The 6,000-nt window shown below is 45.6% G+C and overlaps 1 long non-coding RNA gene across 1 annotated transcript in view; it reads left to right on the top strand.

Annotated features, from left to right (window-relative positions):
• Positions 1–2,430: 2,430 nt before the first annotated feature.
• LOC136563503 (uncharacterized) overlaps positions 2,431–6,000 on the top strand; it is a 41,769-nt gene continuing 38,199 nt past the window's right edge. The window contains exon 1 of the long non-coding RNA XR_010784630.1: positions 2,431–2,533. This is a non-coding gene — a long non-coding RNA (uncharacterized lncRNA). The remainder of the gene's footprint in view (positions 2,534–6,000) is intronic.

Here is a 6,000-nt window from a genome sequence, read left to right as displayed (position 1 = left end):
AACAACATGGCTTCAGTTCTAAAGGAGCTTCGCAAAGTAAAATCATTCCTACAATCACAAATTTCCTAAGCAGAACAAATGCATAATTGTAAGAATATTTGCACACATTTATAGGCACACATGTGCTATATAAAAATATATATGTAGCCATGTGCACACTGAAGCAGATAAGAAATGCTTTAGCTGGCTGTGTGGCTGTACTGGGGTGCTCACCTGAATGTATCCTGTGCCTTTAACTCCAGCCCAAGATGAACAGATTGCTGCCTGAATGGAGTCTTTTTATAGCACTAGTCCATGGGGAAATTCTTCAACAAAAATGCTTTTCTGATCACATTTGCAATTCATATATGCTAAGAACAGGATTCTATTAATTGAACACTGAAAAACATTCCTAATTATTGCATATATTATTAACGACCTTCATGCTTCTACAATAAGCAAACCAGCAATGTTCAGTACCAATGTATGTCCTGAGAGTTTTCTCACTGTGGATTCTGTGCAACTGCTCCTCAAATGGTTATTTTTTCCTAAGGATTTCTACATTTAGATGACAAATCAAGCTTCTCTAATTGCCAAATTGTATCTGCTCCTTCACCAAGAGACACCTTACAGAGTTTCTGAGTCAGAGTAACCAGGCAACCCTAAGCCTCTAGACAAGGAGGCAAAGGAAAACGTGTACTCCTACAGCAAGAAGAAAAATTATCATTTCAATCTCTATTCAAAAATTTGTCATAATAGAAATAATGTTTGCTGTGACTCAAACATTTCAAAGGGTGATATAAATCCTCAAGCTCAAGATGGCCCAGTCAGAAGCTGAGGAGTTTCTTTACAGTTCTCCCAATGCTGCTGAGCAAACTGGAATCCTGGCAAGAGCTGGTCAGACAGCTCTGGGCCTCTGAGCTTCAGCATGGTAGTTTCTTTTGATTCCTGTTAACTATGTAAAGTCATACCAGGGAGATACCAAATGCCAATCTGTTGTTTTTCCTGGGGAGAAATCCCCTGATGGTCCAGTCAAAGCCAAGTCTTTACAGTGCAAATTTTTGCTAATCCCAATCATGACCTTCCAGCAAGGTGGGGTGGGCTTTGTAAGCCCAGCTTTGCCCTGACTTCCTGAGGTTTAGCCAATGACCTGACAGAGACCATAAAAATCATATTTATTACAAAAAAACCCAACCTTAAAATTATTTAAATATGCATATATATGTGTATCTTGGAAGAAGAAGCCAGAGGAAAGGACCATCAGCACTGGTCATGGTTCAAAAGGTGTCTAAACTGAGAAGCTAGGGCATTCTTTGTGGTGCTCCCCCTTTGTGAGAAGTGCAAAGAAGAGTGCTGCCATGGCTTCAGCAAGGAAAGCAGTAGTCTGGAGGGCCAAATATTCCATGGTGATTGTGTGCATGTCCTTCTCTCAGAGCATCTCCCACAGCTGGGAGACCTAGATGAAATCCACTTTCCACAGAAGCAGCAGTTTAGGCCATCAAACCATTGTCCTGATTGCTTCTGATCAGCTTGGCTGCTGGATGCAGAGTGCTAAAATAGCAGCAAAGTGACAGATACTCCTCCCCCCAGCTCTCCAACCTTCCCTTCTCTACAAGGATGTGTGTGCTTGCTGATGCCCAGCCTCTTCCCTCCTCCCTCTGGGGAGCTTTTCCCCCACTTGTGGCTGTCAGTGAGGTCGAGTAAGTCTCTTTTGCATTGGTGGCTGTGGTTTAAAGCCTTTCATTGCAGCCTAAAGAAATGCTCTTCTGCCTTTAAAAAGCTGACACAACACCCCCAGATTATTCAACAGCACTTAGGCACCACAGTGTGCCTCAGGATCAGTAATACAAGACCATGAAATGTCTCAGCTACACTTCAGGTACACAATTCCCAGGGGTGCAATGATTTGTGCAAGTGAACATCAGACTTCCTTTACCTAAAAAGGGAAATGAAAACTAAACACTGGAATTATCTTTGCATATGTGTGTTGCATTTAGTGTCCTGTTTTCAATGCTGGAGAGTTACCCTATGGCAAAGACTTACAACAAAATCCTCTGTGACTATTACTCCTTGCACCTGTTTGCAGGTCTGTTCTCTCTCTGAGGGGTGCAGGAGGGAGAAAAAGACTTTGGTGGTCTCTCTGATATCCTCTGACAAGGCTCTTGGAAGATATTCACAGGTCTAGGAAGAGCCCCTCTCCCAGTCCCTCTCCTCTCCCTCTCCTCTCCCCTTTCCCAATTTTTTTGTATTTTCCCTTTCTTCTCCACTCCTCACCCTGCATCTCCTCTCTTTTTTTCTTTCTCACACAGATTCATCAGTTTCTTCCAGTCATTTGCACGCTGGGCACTGGCCCAGGGGCTGACACTGGTGCCTCTGTCACAGAATTCAACATCCTCACAAAGAAAAATTCTGCTCAGAGCATTTCCCCTCATGGCCCCATGAGGTGAGGAGGAAGAGGCCAGGGCCTTAGTCCTGGATAGCAACCAGCTGCGGGCTTAACCTCAGCCATGGACCTAGCGCCATTGGTTTCAGATATTTCCATGATTTGCCACAGGTAAAGGCATTTAGATATTTGTAAGAACGCATAAATTAAGGCCTTAATTGACCATTTGTTTTAAGTACAGCCGTTCCTGGATTTGGAGGCATGAAGGGATGTGACTGGGCCTCACACTGAGTAATTTTTGATTCTTGCTGTTGTTAGAAGCTATTGGATTACTGTGTTGGAGTGCTGGGAAAAAAATCTCAGCATGAGGAACGCTATGACCTTGGTGCCCAAGAAATGCTGTGATCCTGGCACCTGGCTGGGCAACCTGGCTGGGCCTGAGCCATGGGCGGAAGGCACGGGGGCAGGGCCGGGTTCCCGCAGCCGGGCCGGGCACGGGAGCGGGGAAGGCGGGAGTGACGGGCAGGGGAAGGGCTGCCAGGGACACGGCAGGGGAAAGCTGCCGGAGATACGGCAGGGGAAGGGCTGCCGGAGATACGGCAGGGGAAGGGCTGCCAGGGACACGGCAGGGGAAAGCTGCCGGAGATACGGCAGGGGAAGGGCTGCCAGGGACACGGCAGGGGAAGGGCAGCCGGTGACACGGCAGGGGACAGGCACGGGGCATTTCCCTGCAAACGCCCCGGTACCATGTAGCACCGAGCATGGAGCTCGGAGGCCCTTCCTGGAGGCCTCTGGAGCTCGCAGGAGGAGCAGTCCCACCCGGCAGGCGGAATTTCGGGAATTTCGGGATTTTCGGGAGCGTTTCCAGGCTGGCCGCGGGGCAGCGCGCCCCCTGGTGGCGCCGAGGCGGCGGCGGCTCCGCGCCCCTCCCGCTCGCACCTTCTGCCCAGGAGGGCCCGAACTCTTTAATAAAGGAGTTTAAATAAAGGAGTCGTGAGCGGGAAAATCCATGCGAGATCTACACTGATTTGTGCCGAACAGTTTCTATTGTGACATTACCCTAACTGGTCATCAAGTCCTATTTTGCAACTAAATAATATTTCCCCATTTGTGTAGGTCTCGATACAGTTCAAGATTTTAAAAGAGGTTTTTCAGTGCCAGTTCAATGCTTAATTAGGAATTCACTCAAAAGCAAGCTTTCCCAAACTATATGATCAGAGTAACAAATCAAAAGAATGGTTTATCTGCAAAAGTCTTAAGTATTTGACATTTCTAAGTGAAATCTACTGTGAATAAAAATCTGCTGAATATCTTCTGTGATATGCAGTGATCATAAAAGCAGCTGAGTCAGATCAGTATGTATTTTTGATAATACAGTCTTTTACCTGTAATTAACTGCGATGGGAGAAGTTCCCCCAAGTGGTTTCCAAGTCTATTGCAACATAAAGTAAAAGACACAGATAGCAGTGGAAGGAAAAAATCCTTTATTTATATGGTGGTTACAAAACAATAGAAAAGAGAGAGGCAGGTAAGTAAGTGAAAATATAATGATGCTACACAGTTTTTATGCCTCTCCTCTTTGCTGTATTGCCCAGTTATTTCCAGGAGACATTTTGGTAATCAGAATAAAAGGAAGTGCCTGTGCTTCCAGGACGGGTGTTTTACACCTCGGTTTTAGGCGATGAGAGTGAAAGGGGAGCACCTTCCCCGAGGGCTGCCCTTAGCCCGGGCTGCAGAGGGCAGGCACAGGCACTGAGAGCAGCCCTGGTGCAGAGAACTGGGTGGCAGCACTGTCACACCCACAGGCAGCCCCCTCTGAGCAGGCATGGCATGGGAAGAGCAAGTCATCCCAGCATACTTCTGGGTTTGCAAGCACTGGACAACAAAGGGTAAAGAAAAGGGCAAAAAACAAAGGTGGAGGCTTAAAATACTCTTCTTCTCCTGTGAGCAACTCTGTGGACTCCTTGGGCTCTGCTTGGGTGCAAGGCATGTGATGTTCAAGGGACTTCATACAAAACAAAACCACAGCATCTGTAGCTCATGTTCTGGTGCTTTCTGACACCCTGCAAGTAAAGAATGACAGCAAAAGTAGTTTAAAATTCACAATAATGTGTCTGCAAACAGACATAAAGTCACATTGGTTGTAGGCAGTGGGAGGATGGGACTATTTAACCAAGTCTGTCTAAGGAATGGGCTAACAAGCACCACACTTTCCACCCCCATAAAATCATCTTCTCAAATGAGAGTGGACACAGAGGGAAAAGGAACAATATCTACTGCTGAGCATTACGTGCAGCTCTGGGGGCTCTCATCATAAAAGCAGAAGCTGATCTTTTGATCTTTGTCAAAATGCACAGGGTAAAGGAACAAAAAGGAGAGCAGAGACAGTGGGGGTGTAACAGCTGGGACACATCAGTCCCTTATTACTTCCATAGTCATCCTCTTACTCCAAGAAGGCATTTAGCCTACAAGTTAGTGAGCACAAATTTAGGATTCAAAAATGGGAGATTTAAATTTAAATAAATAGTTGAAGTTTGATGCCAGGATGCTGATGGCACTGAGGTGCCAGGCCTTACTGGGGCCCCCATAATCCTCTCAGGTTGTGCAGGTGGCCATGCCTTACCCTTGCTGCAGGAGTGGCGGGTGAGCAGGAGACAAAATACAAGCTGCAAATGGAAAGTGGCCCCTGAATCTGTGAGAAAAACTTCTCAGAGTCCTAGAAAACTTCAGCCCTATTCCTGATAGCAGCCAAAGAGGAAAATTAAATATTCAGGAATTAACACCAGGAGAGTAGTAACTAAAAGAGGCAATGTCACATGCCGCAGTGTAAATACTGTAAAATTTGGAGCCACCTTCTTTCCCCACACTATAAAAGTATAAAATAGGCCTAAAAAGGTGTTCTTTAAGATGATCAGTGTATGTAGCAGCTACTGTTTGAAGAGAATATCACTGAAAACGTTATGATCAAAGGAGGAATTGCTAGAACATTTTATAAGTGACAGCTTTTACAAAGTTAGCAGTTATTCAGCAGGGCTCCACCTACAACAGCTGGGAGTCACTCTGCAGAATTTGTACACAAAAGACTTAAAACAAAATGAAGTCTTTAAATTTTTTTTTTATTCACCCACTGTGGGAATGACAGCACAGGAGAATGGAGCAGCAGCCATTGCTCCTCCCCATGGCCAAAACCCTTGGAGTCACACATATTTTCTTCATGTTTGAAATTCAACCTGTGGATTTGGCACCATGTTTTTCATAGTGGCAGCTGTTTCTCTCATAGCTATTAAATCCTCTTTCTGCCTCAGTTTCAAAACATGCACTTACTATGAAATTAGCAAGATGAGAATGTTTTGGAGGCTATATAAAATGGAGATGGGCAGGTTTGGGTGGCAGAGCTGCAGGGCTGCTGTTGGCTGAGCTGTGCACAAGGAGGAACTAAAACTCATTGTGAGTGGGCATGGTGTGTGAGGTGACAGGGAAGCCCACAAGCTTTGCAGTGTGAGTTTTGGCCCCTCCAGGAAGGCAAAAGGAGCCAGAGAGTTCAGTGAGGTTCCAGATGATCAGGAGATGGTATTTCTTAGAGCTCCAAGTTTTTATCTTTGTGTGAACAGAATGAGACAATGTGCATTTCAGTCATG

Source organism: Molothrus aeneus, chromosome 1, assembly GCF_037042795.1.
Source record: "Molothrus aeneus isolate 106 chromosome 1, BPBGC_Maene_1.0, whole genome shotgun sequence".
NCBI lineage: Eukaryota > Metazoa > Chordata > Aves > Passeriformes > Icteridae > Molothrus > Molothrus aeneus.
The sequence above is the reverse complement of the archived record's forward strand: the minus strand, read 5'-3'. Positions and strand labels throughout refer to the sequence as shown.